The sequence below is a fragment of the Varanus komodoensis genome, unplaced genomic scaffold (genome assembly GCF_004798865.1).
Source record: "Varanus komodoensis strain SLA01 unplaced genomic scaffold, ASM479886v1 scaffold15, whole genome shotgun sequence".
NCBI classification, from domain to species: Eukaryota; Metazoa; Chordata; class Lepidosauria; order Squamata; family Varanidae; genus Varanus; species Varanus komodoensis.
Genome location: NW_025335440.1, coordinates 17,241,480 through 17,262,212, shown reverse-complemented (window position 1 = coordinate 17,262,212; position 20,733 = coordinate 17,241,480). Strand labels below are relative to the sequence as shown.

At 42.5% G+C, this 20,733-nt stretch overlaps 1 long non-coding RNA gene across 1 annotated transcript in view; it reads right to left on the bottom strand.

Moving 5' to 3' along the window:
* Positions 1-428: 428 nt before the first annotated feature.
* The window catches only part of LOC123020979, a 39,492-nt gene continuing 19,187 nt past the window's right edge, over positions 429-20,733 (bottom strand). Inside the window, exons 3-4 of the long non-coding RNA XR_006414233.1 lie at positions 11,599-11,667; positions 429-966 (exon numbers count right to left, since the gene is read on the bottom strand). This is a non-coding gene — a long non-coding RNA (uncharacterized LOC123020979). The remainder of the gene's footprint in view (positions 967-11,598; positions 11,668-20,733) is intronic.

The following is a 20,733-nucleotide window of genomic DNA, read 5'->3' as shown; positions in this document are numbered from 1 at the left end:
TCTTCCAGTCGCATGGGATCATGGTTAGTTGCTTGCAGAATAACCAACTTTGAAATTAAGCTATTGTTTCCTTTTCCTTTTTAAATGTATCAGTATCTTTAATAATACAAACCATGCATGCACGGCAAAGATTTAAGCATCCAAAATCCAGAACCCACAGTGTTGAAGAGAAATATCCTTACATACAGTACTTCTCAGAAACATTAAAGAGGAAACAATACTGGATTGATGATGTACAAATGGCAGCCCTGGACATTCCAATTGGTACATGGATCTTCCATGGAGATGTTTGTCCAAAGGCTGACAAACAAAACTACAGAACCACAGTCTGTCTCCAGGTGTTTGCATATCCCTGGTCCAACAAATATAGTGATAAATCCCATAGAAAATGGCACATAATGTTGAAGCACAAATGAGAACAATTGATAGACTTCACAAAATTATTCTGTATTGAAATGCACAAGCACCTGCAACCTCAAAGGAAGATTGCCTCAGGACAGTTTATCATGTCAGATAAAGATGAGGTAAAGTACATTAGGATACGCTGTATGAAAATAAGCAGAGTACGAATGACACAACAAATACTGTGACAGAAGAGAATTAAATTTCCTGTTCTGTATGATTACATTTTAGACCACTGGTGTTGTATTAAACATCTCTCCTGCATTATTGTTCTTACTTTTCTCATGCCGCTTGATGGAAAAGAATCAGCTTTCAAAAAGAAATTCAAAAGAGAGAAAAAATTCAGAGAAAATGTTCATGGGTTGCCTTTGAGAATTTTATGTTTACTTGTGAGGTGACCAAGGATCGTGCACAAGTGTCCTCTTTTTCATTGTACAATCATCCCTCTGACAGCCTGTAGTGTATTCATCTTCTCATACTTTGGTTGAAGCTCTAGGGAAGACTCCATGAAGCTATTCCTACCACAGAGCTTTTCCAGAGCAGAAGCAGAGACAGATCTGGAGGCTGCAAAGCAGAAGAGAAATGGGTAATAGAAAGAAATTGCACACACATACACACACACACCACAGGCTCTTGGCCACATCACAGTGATTCAGAATGCTCAACAATACCACGAAAGTTGATCCCAAGTCCATTATAAGATGCTCTGAGAATGGGACACAAATACGAGAGGATCTTCACAGGAAAAGAAAATTGCGAGGAAATTGGAGGACAAATTTTGGCATCTGACTACCTTCCCCTTTTCCCTGGAACTGGATACAATCCAGCGAAGTAGCATTTTGTATGTATATGCATTAGAGAAGAGAGGTATCCATAATCATCCATCAGAAATGTAACAAGGGGAATTACAGACCTCTGAGGAATAACAACTAAAACAAATTAAATTCTGAAATGTTCTGAGATTTTCTTTCCCCCTTCTTCTTCTCCCACAGTGTGCTGGAATGGCACTAGCCATGGGTCATATTTCAGGATGCAAAAAGATGCTGGGCTGCTAACACAGTTGCTGCTGTTGCTGGTTGCAGTGGAAATGTGACAACCATAAAACACCTTGGGGAGAAAGAAGAAAAGAAAGAAGCTTTGCCACAACCCCTGCTGCCAATGGTGAGATTTACCTGTTGGAAAATTTCTTCTGTCCCTGGAGAAGTTCAGTGAAATTGCCCCCTCCCACACACACACACCATTTCTCTGCCCACAAATGTGGAGGAGAAATACTAGCTATTGTCCAACGGGATGATCAGACCTACAGTCCATGCAGTGCCAGCTCCAGTACCATCTTGGATCAGTATCGTCCAGGGTGCTTTAGTTGCCTGGGTTATTAGGATGCTGCCTCCCAGTTTTGGAACAAGGTAAAACAGAGACCTCCTTGGCCAGACTTAAGGATCAGATGGTGAACTTGCCCCCACACAATTTTGATTTAGCAGAATCTGGATAACAGATAAACCATGCATTCATGATTTCAGGAGACCGCATGCCCTAGAAGATCACATGCCCTTCTTCATATATAGCAGTCCTGTATCTGAAGATATTGACTATCTGAATTGCTTTCTAGTTCAAGTTGCTTTAAAGGAAACAGCTGGGATGAAGGACAGACAGGGACTTGGACTTAATTATGAACTGTTAGCACCTGGGTGGGGGGCTGAGCAAACAGCCAGTTCACCCTGGACACTGTCTTCCTCACTATGGCAGGATGCATCATATCTCTAGTCATGGTTTCCAGTTTTTAATGATCTTCAAGTACCCATCCTCTCTACCACTCTGTCATCGGATCCACTGAATCTACCAGATCTTGAAGAACATCTTCTCCCATGGTATCGGGCCCATGCGCTAAGATTCTTCGAGGAATCCCTTCTTGAAATAAGACTGTTGAGGGACATATGCTGTGCATTTGTAAACACTTCTCTGTGGAGGTACCGTCACCTTAGATAGTCCAAAGGAGATATGGTTAGTGCTGACTTGGGTTTTTTTCAGTACCAGATAAAACATGTTTTTCCCAAGCAGTCGGCAGACTTTAGCTTTCTTAAGACTTCCTTAATTTTTAAACTGAATTGATTAATATGTTTACATTTAGCTTGCTTGTTGAAGAGCTTTGTTTTAATTTGCCTTTTTATGTGCAACTTCATGGTTTTTCTCTTGGATTTCCTTGTTTGTTTTAATCCTGTGTACGCTACCTGGTATCTCTTTGTGATCTCTATATACCTATCCCCATACTTACACAGACACACAAACGTGTGTGTGTGTGTGTGTGATTTAAATTTAAATAAATATATTGTTCTGCTGTTAGTTTGCCTTCCAAACTAGACAGATAACAGCAGAGTAATTTCCAAATATATTTAGTGCTAAACATGTTGGCTTCAGGCCTCACCAGTAGCTATTACGGTAAATGAATCCCAAAATGCTAGTTTAAAATGCTTGGAGATAAAAGATTTCTAAGAAGAAAAAGAAACAGGTGTGAGTGGTTTATCTATCTTTCTTATATCTTCTAATTTAAGCCTGACTGATTCCATCATAGATCCGGAATTCTTTGTTGCATTATTCTTGTGCTACTTTATTGCAATGTTTACCTGTTTATCCATCAATAGACAGACAGATATTCATGGAGTCCTCAACAGTGAGGGGCTTCATGATATCCAGGAGCCCAATGCTCTGACTTATGATCTGGGACTTCAGATGGGAATAGAATTCTCTGAAGTTACTTTGTCGGTGGCTACGTGGCCCCTAAGAGCGCAGCCCCTTTCTGAGATCAGCACCGTCACAATATCTGCGCAGATCCCTTGCGTTTAATGTCCCGTAAACCTAGCCCCCATCTGCACGAGGCCTGCTTCCTCAAAGCAGCCTTGCTCTAGTCAGCAGAAACAGCACTGCATTGCCAAGACCAGCTCTTTAATTGCTAGGTCCACCACTCATAATTTCATGAAAATTATCCTTTCTGTGTAATTACTCAGGCATTCTGCTTCTCAGTGCACTGTTCTGATGCACTTGAAAATATGCACTGAGTCATTAAAACCCTTCAGCTGAGAGATGCTGGGCTTTTAACTTCCCATCCCTTGAGCACTCCCAATGCTAGGAACCTTCTTGTTCCAGTTTTGCTCTATTCTAGCTAGCTTTTACACCAAGGGGCATGCTAGCAAAGGTAAGATCTACTGGGCAGTGGCAATTGCATCATGGAATGCTTGCTCTAGAGAAGTTTTATAGACTTACTCTGGTTTGAAGCCCAGCAAGTGATTATAGGAAGGAAGCCTAAATTTAAACTGAGAGGGTTTTATCTGCATCTGGATTTCCTTTTAAGTTAAATATTGCTAAATCTGAGATGACGCTTTAAAGGTGGCTTTCTTAGAATTCTATGGAGCCTTGGGATGGGATACAATGGATATACTCCATGTCGGTTTGTAAGTAGCTACAAGCTAAGCATACAAAGAATAGCAACCTAGGATCCAAGCCATTGCTACTGTAGTGACCACAGGTAGATAAATTCTTGTACATCTGCATGCCTGCAAAAGAAGTGTTAAGCAGAATTTCCCTGATCATATTGTAGCTGATATATATGTGGGAAGCAAAATACCAATTCTATCATACCAAATCTGTGGAGAAAGCTTTAGCTGTGATCAGCACCCAGATGGTGATGATGGGACTGCAGAATGTCCTAGGAGGCTGATCTTCAAGGCCCTGATCTCTGCTTCCCCATCACTTGCTTTCTCACCTGAGGCCAGAGCTCCAGACATGGGCAAGGAAGCCTTTTGCATTAGCTTGTATCTCCATTCAGATTGCCCCTTTTGAGGTTGTAGCAGTATCTACGACCTCAAGAGAGGAATCCCAGAGTTGCCTATGGTCCTCAGGATGGTCTCCAACAAACCACATGATTTCCCCCATACCCATTTCCCGCCTGGAAATGGACTGGGAGCTGGTGTTGTACACTCCATTCACACCCTGCTATTCAGCATTACCAGTGCTATATTTAGGAACAGCTGCAATTCTGAACCACCTTCAAAAGACATGCAGTGTAATATATTACAGTGAACCACATGGGATGTTAGTAGCATGACTATCCATGGGCAGGTTAAAATATATTAAGAGATGGATATTCCTGATTTTAATTCATTGAATACTAGGTGATCACACCAATACATACACTGGAAATTGGGACTGGCTTATATATTTGAGTAGAATTGGGTCTGCCCACTTTATCGGATGATTCTGTTGGTTAAAAATGTAGACCTGCACTTCTTTAAAAGACTGGAAACTTGAACATTCAGCACAGAGACCTGGAAATCTCTGAGACAATCAGGTGCCCACAAGCTCTCCCCACAGGAAAGACCCTGCACATGTTGGAAATTAGCATTAATCCAAAGCAAAGCAGAACAAAACAAAACACTCTGATTCCACTTTTCAATTCAATCACCATGTATAATTTTGTGCTCCATTCACAGCAACATTTAATATGACCCAGGGAGTGCTCTTTTAAGTCCCATTTGACCAGGCAAATGGCCATTTCTGGCAAATAAATCACTCCTAGCACTTGGACAGCAAAGATACCCTAGGGTAAGGGAATGGCTGTTAAACAATTTTGCTGGTAGTGAAGATTTGCTTTTAGTGATTCAGGAGCAGCTCCTGAAATAACATATATTTTGCAGAGAGATCCATCTCTTTTAGAACTCCTAGCCCCTTGACAAAACGTCCTGCCCCAAGCCAGATATTCCAAATGCATGTTTCAAAGAACTCTGCAACAGCATGTCAAAAGTAAAAAGGCAGCCCCTGTGGAATATTATGTTTATTCAGCTCCATGTGTGGATTTTATACCACACAAAATGCAGACATGCTGCAGGAGGGCCTAATCTACACTTCCCTTTTCTCCAATTTGTGGGAAGGCACATGAAATGGCCCTCTCTTTTTCCACCTCTGCTTACTGGAAAACAAAGTATCATAATGCAATGCTGCAGCCTCCCTGTAGGCCCAAATGGACTCTGATTCCATAATCACATCACTTCCTTGCCTGCCAAGAATGTTGCAGACATTTGAAGGATGCTACCCTGGGCATCTCTCAAAACAAATGGGTGAATAGCTGGGCTGCAGCCATTTAGGAGCGAACAAAGCAGAGAGCAGCATAACCACCCTTAATATGCTTCCTATAGTTTGTCTCAAATAGGCCATGCTATATTGGAATCTGCTTGCCAGTCATTGGCATTGATTGGTCATGATTCATGGCGTAGGGCATCTCCTGGCTACAGAACCAGTTCCTTTCCTTTGGAGAGAGGACCTTATTGAGATTTCTGTGGTTAGTGGGCATGTTCAGGCAATGATACCTGGTCTTGACTCTATTCACAACACAATGCAGAAATATGCTTGGCCAGATTCCAGACATGGCTACTACAAAATGGAGCTGGAGAGAAGCCAGAAGCTGTGGTGTCTTTGCAGTGGATGTGAATGTTACCCTGGGAGTTTTCACTGTGGCCTAGCATTCAGTCCCTCAAGCAAGAAGCTCTTGGGAGCGGGCAGAAGTGTTTGGTCTTGCTCCAGCACCATCCTCTTTCCTGCTGCTCTAGCTTGACACCATGGACCAGCCTTTCTAGCCTTTCTAACCCCTCCAGAAATGTCTGATGACAGCAGCCATCCACCTCAGGCAGAATACCCCTGCTGGCTGGGGATGATGAGAGCAGTAGTCAGATATGTACCTCTAGAGGGCACCAAATTGGAAGGGCTGGCCTATACTTTCAGTATTGATGGAGGAGATCCAAACATGCTCTTGTGGGAGCATGGAGCAGGGCATCTTCACCATCGCCACCATCATTTTTATTTCTATAAAGACCAACAGCTGAAGGTCTCTGGGTGGTTCACAGGAACAGATAAAATACAATAAAGTCACAATAAAAATCTTGATTATATAAAACAGTACAATAAAACTCCATAAAATACTATGCAACATTCAAAACCCAAATTTTAAAAAGCTACAATAGCTTACTCAAAAGGAGTCATGAGACCTGTTAAGCAATTGACAGTGCCCCATTAGGAAGCATGACCTACAAATGGGAATCGGTGGGTGAAAAATGGCCACAACTTGCCTGGGTTGGAGGTCTGATGTGGCAGGTTTTCAAGTGAGAATGGACAAGGGAAAGCTGGGAATACGTGAGGAAACTGATTCTTGAGAGTTGTCAAATGAAAGTCTCTGATTCACAAATCTTGAGCCAAAGTGTCGGTTGGAACTTGGCAATGTACCAGGTTTGGCACTTCTCCAAATGTTCCGGGATTTTAACTGTGCAATCCTATACATGTCAGTTCAGCAGGAAGTTCTACTGGGCTGCAATCCTATAGAGAACCTATTTATTTAGAATATGCCTTACTGAGTTCAGTGAGATTTAGTTCTGAGACATATAAAGGATTGCAAGATAAGTGTGTCCAAATGCAGATTTATATGCCTATTTTAAGAAAAAAACACATATTTTTCATTTCACTTTGTAGAGGGGTGTGTGTGTGTGTGTGTGTGCAGGTTTCTTCCTTACCATTTCTGCAGCAGGATGAGTTTTCCTTTTTAAGGTATGCATGAAAATTGGCATGCATTTCTATGCACATTTCCTTGTACATCAAGGAAACATGCACTGTGGTACACATTGTCCTCATTGTATGCCTCTGCAAACAATTTCCCCTTAAATGTGTGTTCTCATACATGTATACGAAATTGCTTGCAATTTTCTATGATACACATATTTTGTATGCATTTTTGATCCAAGATCTAGATTTCAAATTTCAGAGAACAACACAAACTGAAGCAGAATTACATTCCAGTTCACTTTTTGGTTCATAAAGTGTGAATGAGTTTGACTTGTACCAAAACAGGAGCCAATGGAATTTCTTTCCCATCCCTAGTAAAAACTAGTCATGTCTCTCAATTTTACAATTAGTTTGACTGTTGGTTGGTCCTTGCCAGTTCATAATGCTCATCTTTTTAATGAGCCTGAACTGACAATTTACAAATGCAATATTAAGATCACAAGCTTCTCAACATGTGCTGTCTGTACATTAACAGTGTGATTCCTGCACATACACTGTATTCGTATATTAATTATTCCTTGCTTTATCTGGTGCTGTTTTCCTCTTTGCCACTGCTGGTACCACATCAGGAGAGGACGAATCTCCCTGGAGAAGACGATCATGTAGGAAAGTCAAAGGCAGAAGAAGGGGAAGAACAAGTTCAAGACTGATTGGCTCCATAAAGGAAGCCGCAGGCTTGAATTGAGAACTGCTAAGCAGGGCTATCTTGGATAAAACGTTCTGGAAAGCGTTCATTCATAGGATCACCCTAAGTCAGATATGACCTGACGACATGCAGTGACAACATTAAGCTGCCACCCCTCTTCCTACATGAAAAGATGAAGGTTTATGCAACAGCTTCCATAGGGATAGTCACCCTACCAACTTCTAAACACCACTTTTCTGTCTCCAAGGAGATCCCTCTTAAAGTGACCTCTCATTTGAGCCTACATGGACAAGTTCATTATTTCCTAAGCAAATGACAAACCCACTTGAAGTAAGTTTACTCATCACCTGTAAAAACATGTGAAGGTGGCGTGGAGAGGAAACAGACAGCTTCGTTCATACCTGCCTAAAACTGTCTATTTACTGTGGTCTGAATAATTCTGTGACAAAATGCACCCGGTTTTGAGGTCACCAGGGTGAGCGTGGATGTGATTACAATGTTTTACAAAGCACAAATCTTTCCCTGCTTTTAGGGAAAGATAACACTGGGGCATGTGCATAGGTTTTGGTGCCACACAGTGATCTTTTTTGGGTATTCTGTTGGTTACCTAGGAAACAGCTTTCAGATCAAACTCCAACAGCTATACTATTGAAACAGATATTTGGAATTCCGGGTAATAGGCATGTAGAATTCATGGGATAAAGAGCCAGATGCTCCCTGGATGCAAATCTAAAGAAACTAGATTCATTTCTGTATGCCACAGACCTTTCAACATAGAGTTTTTGGATATGTAAGACTCTGCACATGATTGCCACAAAATAAAGGAGAAAGAAGAAGGGAAAGATGACGGCCAGTTCAGTGGTGATTAAAGTGCTGAACTGGAACTCTGGAGATCAAGGTCCTAGTCTTCACTTGAGCCATGAATCTCACTGGGCCAGATACTAGCCTACCTCGTAGGGTTGCTGTGAGAATAAAATGGAAAAGAAGGAGGAGGCTGTGTAAACCACCTTGGATTCCTTGCAAGAAAAGGCAAGAGATAAATGGAATAAGTAAATGCAAATGGATGTAGGTGGAAAAGCTTTCTAAATATATAGTCTATTAGCAAAAGGAAACACCAATGCACAGGTATGATATCATATCTATGATAACTAATAGAGGCAGACTTTATGAAAATCACCTCTAGTAAATTATTATCATTTTGTTCCTTTTTTACATTTTATTTTACAGATTGCTGTATTGCATCTGCCTCTCCAAGGATCGTAGGGAGGCATCCATAAAAGCTCTCTATTAGATGCTCATGATTATGAGTTTCCTGCTCCTGAGTCAGCAGGTGTGAAGTTCATGTGCTTGCATCTTCAGTCCAGAGGGCAGCCTGTAGAATTTGTCATGCAGAGTATGAGGAGCTAATGAAAGGTCAAGGACTCTGTCTAGTTCCAAAGACCAAGGCAAACACTGGGCTGAAACTTTGTTGTCTGCAACAGAAAGCAGGCTGCAGAAGGGCTGATCTATAACTAGCTGTAAATCAGCATGGCTTGCTAATTAGGTCAGGAGGCCACTCTGAAGGGAGGCCCTGCACTCTACCTTCTGCTCCCATATCTGATCTTTGGGCTTGTGGCTCCTCTTTTCCAAGGGCTGCATTCCCTCTGTCTCTGCCCCTCTTCATGGGGAAGTCCAGGAAGAGTCTAGGGCCCCCCAGGTTGCTCTTCCAGTGGAGGACTGTCAGCTGCAGCCTCAGCTTCATTGCACACCTCTGCCTGGGGCCCACTGCACTGGCTCTTCCTCTCCTCTTCTCCTGGTGAATCCTCCTCCAGGCACGACGATGGGGCACAATCCATCAAGGCTTCCTATTTTTAAATCCCATGATTCAAATCATGCCATTGAGCATATGTCTGAGACTGTAGTCCTGTGCATCCTTATCAGGAAATAACCCTCACTGGATGTGCTGGGATATATTTCTGAGTCAGCAAATGTTGGCTTATCCTATAAATCTCTCCTGGTGAAATCTATGGGAATTTAAAGTGATTCTCTTATAGGTGGATCACACTCCAAGCAAAAGGCAGTATAGAGGCTGTCAAAACTCAGCTTTCTTTTGTGTCCATCAGTCTGTGAATCCAGACTAAAGCCGCATGGAGTTCAATAATCACCTCTGTGTGTTATCTCATGAGGCTTCTAGCTTCTCATCAAGTTCTGTTTAATGGGACCAAGCAAGCTCTGCTTCACATGCACCAAAAGTGTACAAATTGAAGGTGTACTGAGTAAGCTTCTGGTCTGGTAAATGGGTAGAATCAGTGGGTAGAATCGAACAGCCAATACAATGAAGGCTACATTGGCTGCCAAGTTGAGTCCAAGGTCAACCAATCCACCACAGGTCCTTGTGGGGCCACTTGAAGGTTTTCCTCGGACAACTACAGTGACTAGGTAGGCTGGTAAGGGAGAAAGCTGTCTATTGCCTATTTTGGTCCACAGTTGTTTAGGATGCTATACGCCAATAACAAACCTGAAACCTGGCCCAACCATGGATAGGCAGTCAGTGTAGCTTCCTAAACAGAGGACTTTCTTGGTGAAAAGGGGGCTCTCTGATAACAGCTGCTTCATCCTGCACTAGCTGTGGCTTCGGGACCAACTTTAAGGGCACTCATACTCTGACCAGGCTGCAGAAATCTTGAGCTTAATCATGCTTGTGGCTAAGCTATAACAGCCCAGTTCAGGCCACATGTGGTATTCCAGCTGGAACCGGTAGAAGGCTCTACAGACTTCAGAGTCACTGGGACTTCTAGTGACAGAGTTGGTCCAGACTGCTGACTTCATTTTTCAGAGGAAATACAACCCATCTGGAGCAGGTCTATGTCCCAGCCTTAGGGACTACTCACTTATGGGGCCCCTATCTTGCTAAGAGTCAGGTTCCTATTGCTGGCCCTCATCCAGCCCTTCACTGAGATTTGCTATGGACCCTGGGACTGCCTCACTTGATTTGGATGTCACAGAGAGACAGAGCTGTGTGTCCTAAGGATGTAGGGTCATGACAATCTTTTCCAGAATCCAGTCCTCTTCTGGTCATCAGGCTTCTGCTCATAGTTGGCCATCACTTTGGAAGTAAGCTAAGCTGAGAGGAAGTCTACAAATGCTTGGGAGACCTTGGTTGCACAGCTAGCAACCTTCTTCTGCAGTATAAGCAGCACAAAGGTTGCAAGTCACATGCATGGAGCTTATGGAGCATTCGTGAGGGGTTGCTTCCTGTCAGGAATCCATGCAGACATTCAGTGCACTCATCAGGAACTTGGTCTCACAGTTGTGAGAAAGCAGGCTGAAGTTTGGAAAGCCAAACTCAGGGAATCGGATGGACTTACAGCCTCCAAAATGACTTCCTCACACATGCCTTTAAGCGTGCTGTTGGTGCTTGGCTTCAATAATTGCCTAAGGACCTCTCCCAGCAGCACTGCTTAGATAGTGAGCAATTTTAAGGACAAGCTAGGCTGTCACACAGTGGAAGGCCAGGATCTCTTCTCAATCACCCCATTGTGCAGGACACAAACTAATGGGGTCAATTGCAGGAAGCCGTTTTCATCTGAACATCAAGAAGAACTTCCTCACTGTTAGAGCAATCCAAGAGTGGAACAAATTCCCAAGGAGGCTTTGGAGGGATTCAAGATGCAGCTGGGAAGGTAGATGTAACTTTGAGCCTGGCACTGAGCAGGGGGTTGGACCCAGAGGCCTTCTTGGCCCCTTCCAGCTCAGCTATTCTACGATTTATTATTCTATAATATCTCACAGAACCCCAAATTCTGGAAAGTGCTTGTCAAACCCCATTATGTCCTGCAAGGGCCTCTTTAGCTGGGCCTCCTTAAAATCAGGAGGTACTGACCCTTCATGCAGAAATGCCTCTATCTGTTGCTGAATGTCACCCAGGTGAAAAGAAAGTCACAGAATGCAAACTGTAACCTGCTACTTACCTTGGGCTAAGCTTTAGTCAATGCAGTGCAATTTACTTCTGCGTAGATATGCACTGGAATGTGCAGTCACTGTGAAAGCAAAAAGAAAAGAACATGAATGTTGACAGGTCCTTAAGGATAGGAAATCAGACTTTCAAGATCAGGAAGTTCTAAAAGTTCACTTTCCTAATATAGCATCCACTTGGCTCTCTCTAAATTCCCTCTATTTCAACATGAACCTCAATGCATTGCTGTTTATTTTTCAATGTATGTCATACTCAGTACAGGATATGCAACATGGCTGACTTAACTTTTGGCATTTCCTGGTCTGGAGTGCTTGATTTCTTGTTCCGAACCACATTGGAGGCAAAGGCTATTCAATTTGAACCCTGAAAGCTATATTTACTGGCTCATAATTCAGGAAATTATTCGCTCCTTTTTGGTAGCTCCACTAAATTCAGCATTTGGTATTTGCTTTGCTGATAACAGCTCTCTCTCTTCTCTCTTTCAACACACATACACGCACACACAAACACAGAGAGAGACATGAATGAGAGACTCAATATATCCCAAGGTGAGGAAATAAAGAGACAACACCAATAAAAGAGGCAACTAAATAGGTCAAACTTTATTGCATGAGAATAGTGGATTATTTCTCAGGTCAGAAATACCAGTTTGAAGGGGGCATATCACAACTTTTTAACACACTGATTTTTTCCAAGCTACATCTTCCAGTGGCTGCTAAACTAGGAAAAGGAGCCATTGCTTGAGTGAGCTAGGAAACAGAGTGGCACTGACAATTTTCCTATCAGGGTTTGACAAAAAGTCAGCAAAGGAAATAAGGCTGGTCTGCCATCACTTCCTTTTCCACCTTGTGCCCCCTTGCCTACAGCTCCCCCCACCCCCAGACTTCCTCAGTAAATGGAGGGGGGCAAATGCAGTGCTGCTTCCCCCTTACCTTCTTGGGAGAGGGAAGGATATACCTATCTACTCAGAAGAAAGCCAATTGTCTTCAATGGCACTTACTCAGAAGTAATCCCATTGATGTCAATGCCACTTATATAAACGTATACACAGAAGTAGGAGTGTGTGAGGAGCCTACCTAACAGGGTTGTTGGAGGTGATATGGAGCACAGGAGGACTAGGCATGCTGCCTTTGATTCCTTGAAAGGAAATACAGGAATAAGAGTTAATCAGGTTTATGTGTCAAGACTTGGTTTGGAGTCTCGCTTGAGAGATATTCATGAATGGACAAACTCACCCATTGAACACCAACCAGAAACATTTTATGTTAGCTGTTATTATTTATTTATTTATTTATTTATTTAGGGAACTTCTATGCCGCCCCATTCGCCGAAGCCTCGGGGCGGCTTACAATCATAAATAAATAACATAATATTAAACAATATAATTTAACAGTATAAATTAAGTCCTGCTTTGGAGTATGTTAAAAAGTGACTTCAGATCAAAGTCTTAGTGTAATACCTTCCTGACCTATAAAATGATGCCCAGTAAGGTTTCAGCTTAAAGCCTTGTGTTTCTGTATTTAAGTCATTGGAATTACATTAGCCATCTTAATGTAATGATAAATGCATGATAAATTATAATTATTATAATTTGATTGGTTGTGTTTTGTTTATTGCATTTTGATTTTTTTAAATTTGTACACAAAGCCCTTATGCTTTCAGTGTTGTGTGAATTGGATACATGACTATTGTCCATTCCATAAACGATCCCTTTGTGGACAAGTAATAGCTTCAGGTGTGGATTTTGGAGGTGGTAGATGTGTTAGAATAATACTTGCATCTCGAATGGAGCTTCCCATGGCTGTTATTTCTGGAAGAAATTGGACAAACAGTTCCATGGCCAAGTACCTGCTAGTGTAGACAAAATGCAAACCTTAGGAACATAGGAGCTTGCCTATGAAAGTCATACTGAACCACACTGACTGCATTCAGACATCACAACAAACCCTGCTGTCTTTTACCCTTGTTGGTCTGCTGTGTTGTCTGACTCTAGTCATGGTGAGTATATCACGGGAAGTTTCACCATGGGAAGTTTAATCTTTAGAAACAATGATTTGCTTAGAAACAATGATTTATTCTATGGTTTCTCTGTACCATCATAATTTGTGTTGTCTCAACCCAAGATGATGGTTTCCATGGTCCTGGTGTACAATTACCATGAAGTCCTATGAAAAGAGTGACAACTTCAGGAGCCACTCCTGCCATCCAGCCATTCTGTGTGGACCAATGAGGAAGAGGCAGATGTCATCAGCAGAGGGTACTGTACCTGGGGACTGAATTTCAGGTGGAGTGACTCATGGCATACTTGGCAACAGTGGAAAGACTTGAGAGAGAGAATGGAAACCACAATAAATTAGAAACCACTTGATTGTCAAGTAGATCATGGCTAAATGTGTGAACCATGGTTACCATTCCAGGTTGCTTATTGTGTTGTGTGAATGCAGCCACTGAGTCAGGCCAATGGCCTGTTTAGCCCAATATTGCTAAAAATGGCAGCAGTAGTTCTTCAGGATTTCAGGTAGAAAATTTTGCATCCCTCCCTGGCAATGCTAGGGTGGAATCTGGGCGCTCCTGCATACAAAATATGCGTTTTATCACTGAGCTCCGGTCTGTCCTTTAAGGCAGGCCTTATACTGCATCCGATAGGTTGCAGAACTGGACTGCAAGACATTTCTGAAATTAAACCATCTGTTCTACAGGCAACACATGAGCAAATGAGTATGAACTGGGGAATCATTTTTTGTTTTCAATTTGCAGCTTAGCACCAGTGAAATTAATTATTGAGACAAAAAGCTTCATTTTGCAATTAGCAACCAGGCTTGATATTTCAGCTAGATATTGTGGTTCAAAACCACATTTGTGCAATAAAACACTGCATAATGTTTACATCAGTACTAGCCTATTGTATAAAAGTGTCCATTGTCTTTTCAGTAAACAATTTATTTAACAACGTGCATAAACAGACAAGTCAGAATATTGTATTACAGCAGGTGAGATAACAAAACAAGTTGTTCAGGTGTGTAAGTAGAAAATAACCTGACAAATGAATTAATTGCAATATTTCCATATTTAGTTTGAGAGAAATAAGGCTTCCTTCTTTAGAGAGAGAGAGAGAAAGAGAGAGAATGACAGAGAAAAGAGAGCGAGAAGAAATGACATAAAGATCAGATCTGACCAAATATACCAGCTGTCCAAAGAAAGGATTAACAACAACAACAACAATAAAAAAAATGCTTGGTGACAGACAAAACCCAGTTTCAGATGGCCCTTAGACCTGAGTTTACCATAGCATTTTCTTTTGCATGACAATAAGGATTCATAAACTCACAGTATGTGATTCATGAATTTTAACCAAGGGCAGAATGTTGATAGAATTTTAACCAGGGGCAGCATGCATAATTATCAATGCTAAATTTCACATCCAGGCCCTCACTGTTTGGTTCTTGTTTCAGCTTTTCTTCCATGAGTTATAAATTGCAATATTAACCAAAGCGTCGTGAAAAGTATCTGAAGAGCTGTTGCCAGTCAGAGTAAGTGATATTGGGTTACACAGATTAATAGTCTAAGCCAGTGGTGCTGAACCTATGGCTCGCATGCCACAGTGGGCACACAGAACCCTCTCTGTTAGCACGTGAGCCAAGTCACCCTAGCATTGCCCCAGCAGCCAAACATTGGATAACAGCGTACACAGGGGCCATGTGCATGCTCAGAAAGGAGTTGGGTTAGAAAAATGAGGTGTCCTGGCATGGTTTTGATGGTTGGAATGTGTCTTAGAATGGGCAGAAATGATGAGCTGTGCAGAAAAAGCTACTCAAGGAGGGCTTTTTCAAAATTGGCCCTTTCAATGGTATTTTACCTCTGTACTAGGGTTAGGGGTGTGCACAAGTGTAGGGTTAGGGTTAGAAAAATGAGTCCTGGCATGATTTTGATGATTGTAATGTGTTTAGAATGGGCAGAAATGTTGAGCAGTGCAGAAAAAGCTACTCAAGGAAGGCTTTTTCAAAATCATCCTATTTCAGTGGAACTTCACCCCTGTATTAGGGTTAGGGGTGTGCAGCAGGGTAGGGTTAGGATTAGAAAAATGATGTGTCCTGGCATGGTTTTGATGGTTGGAATGTGTTTAGAATGGGCAGAATGTTGAGCAGTACAGAAATAGCTACTGAAGGAAGGCTTTTTTCAAAATCGTCCTATTTTCAATGGAACTTTAGCTGTACATTAATTAGGGTTAGGGGTAGCACCAGGGTAGGGTAAGGTCGGTGGTGGTGAACCTATGTCACGTGTGTCACAGCCATGTGAGCCAAGTTGCCTCAGCATCGCCCCAGCAGTCAATCGTCAGATAGCAGTGCACATAGGGGCCCTGCGCGTGCCCGGAAAGGAGTAGTGGTGCCAGGCGATGCTGACACAAGCTGCGACTCATTAGCTGCGACTCATCCAAGCTTTTGCATGGTCGGTCAGTGTGCTGCCAAGGATATATACACATATATATTTGCTTGGAATGGCTGTGAGTTTTCAGGTTTTATTGTAGTTTTGGCACTTTGCGATAAATAAGTGGGTTGTGGGTTGCTGTTTGGGCACTTGGTCTCTAAAAGGTTTGCCTTCACTGGTCTAAGCAACTCTAAGCTATACTCCTATGAGTATGTCTACAATGTGGGGGTACCGCCTAAGAGTGCAAGTACAGGCGATTCACCTGGGCCTCACCTGCAAGTAGGGATGGATATACATCAGTTTAGCTTTCTCTTGCATTCTGTTTATTTTAAATAAGGGAAAAAGAAAGAACTGAAATGACATTTTAATCACAAGAAGATAAGGAAAGCCATGCTGGGTAAGACCAAGGGTCCATCTGGTCCAACATTCCATACACATGGTGGCCAACCAGCTGCCACAGGATCCCTCCAGCAGGACGGGTGCAAGACCTCCTCCTGTCCAGCTCCTCAGCAATTGGGGTATTCAGGTAGGCCACCTCTGGGGAAGGAGCGAGTCCACAGCCAACAAGACTAGTAGCCACAAGTAGACTCCTCCCTCATGAATCCATCCAACCCCTTTTTAAAGCCATCCAAATTGTTGGCCATCCCTACTTCTCATGGCATCAATTTCCATAGTTCAACTATATTCTGTGTAAGAAGGACCTCCTTTTGTCTGTCCTAAACCTTCTACCAATCAGGTTCATGGGATGACCCTGGGTTTGGGTGTTATGGGAGAGGAAGAAATGTCTCCCTCTTTACTTTCTCTACAGTTGGATCAGCCAATTTCAAGAGGGGCATCTATGCCCAGCCATGAGACTCTCTTGTACCTGACTGCCATGTAACTATGGAAGATGAAAAGCCACTTAGAAAAAAAGAGAGACAAGAACCCAAATTCATCACTAACATAGTTGAATGCTAACCTGAAATTCTCATCTACCTAGTACCCATGTCGTCATCCTCCCCAGCCCTGACATTCCCATGTTGATCTTCTGTGCATCTTCACTCAAACAAGTCTACACATGGTTTAGAACTTGAGTAATTCCATAAGAAACTCCAGTTTGTCAGGAAGCTGTTATGTGTGTTCAAACAAACAACCAGAGATCTCTCCATCATGCCCCCCAGATCAACATGGAAAAGATGAGCTGCGTATTAGGAGCTTAGAGGTGGGACTGCTAGGCCAGCCTTCTTCAGGAGGGTGTTCTCTGAGATAATTTGCCCTACAACTCTCAGCATTCCCAACCTTGGGCCCTGTTGACTGGGGCTACTGGGAGCTAAATGTACAAAATATCTGAAGATCACGAGACTGGGGAAGGCTAACCTAGTCCCTATACAACAAAGTCCTTAAATATCTACACAGGCCTAATATCAGAATCCAAAGTGAATCAAAGCACACTCCAGTTCTCTGAGAAAACCATTGCTCAAGAACTAACTAAGCCTGCTAGGAGTGATAACCAAAAGGCTATCTGAAGTGAATGTCTGCCAGTTTGCCCGTTTTTTTGTAGGAGATATTTTCATTATCATCTATCATCTTCCTTAAATCCTTTGGCATGGTGTGCCTATTATTTCTGTTAGTAAATCAGTAACCTCCAAGATTCAGGGGAGTGAGCAAAACAGAGAGTTTTTGCTACTCTCTGTTTAAGATAATTAAGATAATTAAGTATGAAATGAAAACTTGAGGAAAAGCAAAACTTGTCAGTTTTGTGCACATTGTCCCCTTGTTTTAATTAAGTGCTTTCCCCCATTCATCTGAAAGCATGCGAAGTATTTTTTCATTACTTACCTGTCTAAATAGTATGGCTGACTGCTTTGTGGCTTTGCTAAAGGAATTACATCAGTGCCCTCCCCCATCTAGAATGTAAAGATTTAATAAAGCCAGGATCAGACATTCCGGCAATGGCACGAGATCTGAGCCCGAGCATGCGGAGAAGAGGAATGGCATGTCCCATCCTCCATTTCACGTGTATTTACCACATGCTCCTATGCTTCTAGGTACATAAGCACTTTGTCCTTTGACTGGAGCCTATGTGAAGTTGGAGTTCCCAATTGCAGGGCAAGGTAGGGAGGAATTCTTGAGTTTGCCAAAATTTCTGCACCTCCCTTCAAAGGTCAGTTTAGTTTGTTGCCCTTTTTGTTTGCAACCTATTCCTTGGTTGGTTTGAACAGGAAAAGTGCATATTTCTGTGCATAGCTTTGCACCACTGATGAAAGCATGGCAGTGCATATGTGTGGGCAATGAATGTGCATTTCAATGTGCCCATTTTTCAGATAGATAGATAGATACTATATACTCAATTTGTGTACTGTTTGATAGCCGAGGCTATCTGCATATGTGTTTATGTATACATGCAATCTGGGCTTGTGCAAGCATTTTGCTTTCCTTTGCATTCCAGGCTGTGAATGGGGCAAAGCCAGGCAATTAGCAAACTGAAACAAAATCCTCCTAGATCCCTAGGTAAACACACATATAGCAGGTGTGCAAGATAATGGGATGGAGCTTGGTCTTGATGCGGCCCTGCATGAACATCTCAAAATGGCTTTGCCCTTCTTGCCCAGCCAGATCAAGCCACGTTTCTGTCTAGACCCACAGCCTATTTCCACTACGGGCCACAGATGCTCCTGGACAGGCATAGCAGAGTATAAAAAGCAGCACCTGTTTTCCACACTGCTGTGGCAACGCCCCTTCTAGAAGCCACACAGAGGAGTGGGTAGAATAGCAGGTGCTGTGGAGAATGCCTTCCAATGGTTAACCAATGGGTGTTTGTCAGGAGCACATGGAGCTGGTGCAAAGCTAACCCTCTGCATGCATGCATGCAAGCAAGCATCCAACCTGTCTCTGTTCTGCAGCCCTCTGTTCCATGGAGAGAGGCTGCAGCTCCATGGTGGAACCTGCAGTTTGCATGCAGAAGATCTCAGGTTCAAGCCCTGTGAGGCAAGGCAGGAAAGACGACCCGAGACCCTGAAAACCTGCTGCTGGTCGGAGCCAGAAATCCCAGGTTACATACGCAGCGAGGTCATCCCCTTCTTCCTCTTCAACTAGAGGGTGCTGAGTGGATATATGGGGATGTGCCAAATGGCCAAATGTGAGCTCACCAGAGTTCTCTGGATTCCATATCCAATCCTGTTCAGCCTCCAGGCTGTATTAGAGGGTGACATTTTCTCTCTCTTGCATCAAAATCCATGCATACGTCCATGTATTTTTTCCCAAATGAGACACCTGTTGTGTGCAATTTTGAAACGTGTGCTGTTTGGACACATTAAAAAAAACCTATACCCCTTTTTGTTTGCTTTGCAGATCACATGGTGAGCTTAGTGATGTGGTCTTTAACTGCAGACTGTATCCAAGCAGAGAAGCAGGACATGAGAGATTCCACTCTGTTTAAGTATGATGGGCTTGATACTATTTCCAGTTTGATAAGCTTCAGTGGACTCTGGTGGGTTTCAGAAATGTCCATAGGTATTTTTTGCACATTTAAATAATTAGATGGATTTCTTGGCAGGGTCCCATGATTTGCACAAATGGGATCGTGTTTCATATTATAATTATTACTTTGGGGGCTTTACCTTTGCACAAAAAGAATCACACCTTACATTATTTTGGGGTCTTTAAATTTCAGCAAGTACTCATATGGGCTATCAATCAATCTATCTATCTATCTATCTATCTATCTATCATCCATCCATCCATCATCTATCTATTATCCCCCGTTTCTCAGTAATCAAGTCCTCCTGTGCACTATGTATTCCCTTTGTAAATATTTTTGTCAGTTTCATTCTCCCCACACACTGCGTCATTTAGCCCACTAGAATCATATTCCATACCTGTCAAAAAATGTGTCAATTTCATTCTCCACTCTGGCACTTCCTGAGTGGAGGGGGCGGGGTTGGTCAAAATCCCAATCAAAAAATGAACTGAAACAAAATTCTCATACCCCATTGTAAGTCACTTTCACCAAAATGATTGCTGCCTTGCAGCTATTTCCAAGACATTTGGGGTCACTTACCTGAAACTGTCTTAACAAAAGACGTGACTGGCATTTCTGATGACTGAGGACATTTTAAGCAGGCATTCTTTCCCCCATGCCTTAAGCCTGTTCTGTCCAAAGCAACATTCCTTCACAACAGTCAAGAAGTAATTCTATCATTTTTAAGGATGGACACCCTCATTTTTTTTAAGCCTGTGGAGGATCATGTTTATTTTTAAGTCTGCCATGCTTCTGTCAAAAAAAAAATCAAAATAAAATTGTGAAAATTCACAAAAAAACTTAAACTGAGCCAAATTCAGCTGGGACAATTCTGCAGTAAAGAAGAGTGATTTAGTTCCATGGAACCATTGAAAAAGGAATTGCCTTTTCACACCTATGCTGACTTGCCTTTGTTTTAATGCTCACAACTGGGACGAGATTTATTTCTCCTTCTGTGTTTATTAGCACTTTATTGGTTGCCACTGAATTGATCACAGTCTCTAGAATCCTGGCATTATTCCTTCCCGACATTTCTTCCACGTGTCTGTCAATTCTTCCTATAATAGCACGGATAGCTCAGGGCAGCTGTTGGAGCCATAGCATGAAAGTGACGTGATCTCCTTGGTATGGAATAGCCCCCGCTACCTGAATGCAACAGAGGTATTTCTCCATGGTTCAAAATTCCCATGGAGCTTGCCTGACAGT